This window comes from Colobus angolensis, unplaced genomic scaffold (genome assembly GCF_000951035.1).
Source record: "Colobus angolensis palliatus isolate OR3802 unplaced genomic scaffold, Cang.pa_1.0 Scaffold567, whole genome shotgun sequence".
NCBI lineage: Eukaryota > Metazoa > Chordata > Mammalia > Primates > Cercopithecidae > Colobus > Colobus angolensis.
In genome coordinates, this window is record NW_012119232.1 from 206403 (window position 1) to 206926 (window position 524).

A 524-nucleotide genomic window follows, 5' to 3' on the forward strand; every position below is an offset into this window, starting at 1 on the left:
GTTGTAGGTATGTGGGCTTATTTCTGGACTCTCTATTCTGTTCCATTGGTGTCTGTTTTTGTACCAGTATCATACTGTTTTAGGTACTGGAGTCCTATAGTATAGTTTGAAGTAGGGTAGCATAATATCTCCAGGTTTGTTGTTTTTGCTTAGGATTGCCTTTTCTATTCAAGCTCTTCTTTTTGTTCCATGTGAATTTTAAGATAATTTTCTTCTAGTTCTGTGAAGTATGTCATTGGTAGTTTAATAGGAATAGCATCAAAGTTATAGTTACTTTGGGCAGTATAACCATTTTAACAATATTGATTCTTCCTATCCTTGAGCATGTGAGCATGGATTTTTTTTCCATTTGTTTGTGTCATCTCTGATTTCTTTTTCTTTCTTTCTTTCTTTTTTTGGAGACAGCATCTCACTCTGTCACCCAGGCTGGAGTGCAGTAGTGCGATCTCGGCTCACTGCAGGCTCTGCCTCCTGGGTTCACGCCATTCTCCTGCCTCAGCCTCTGAGTAGCTGGGACTATAGGC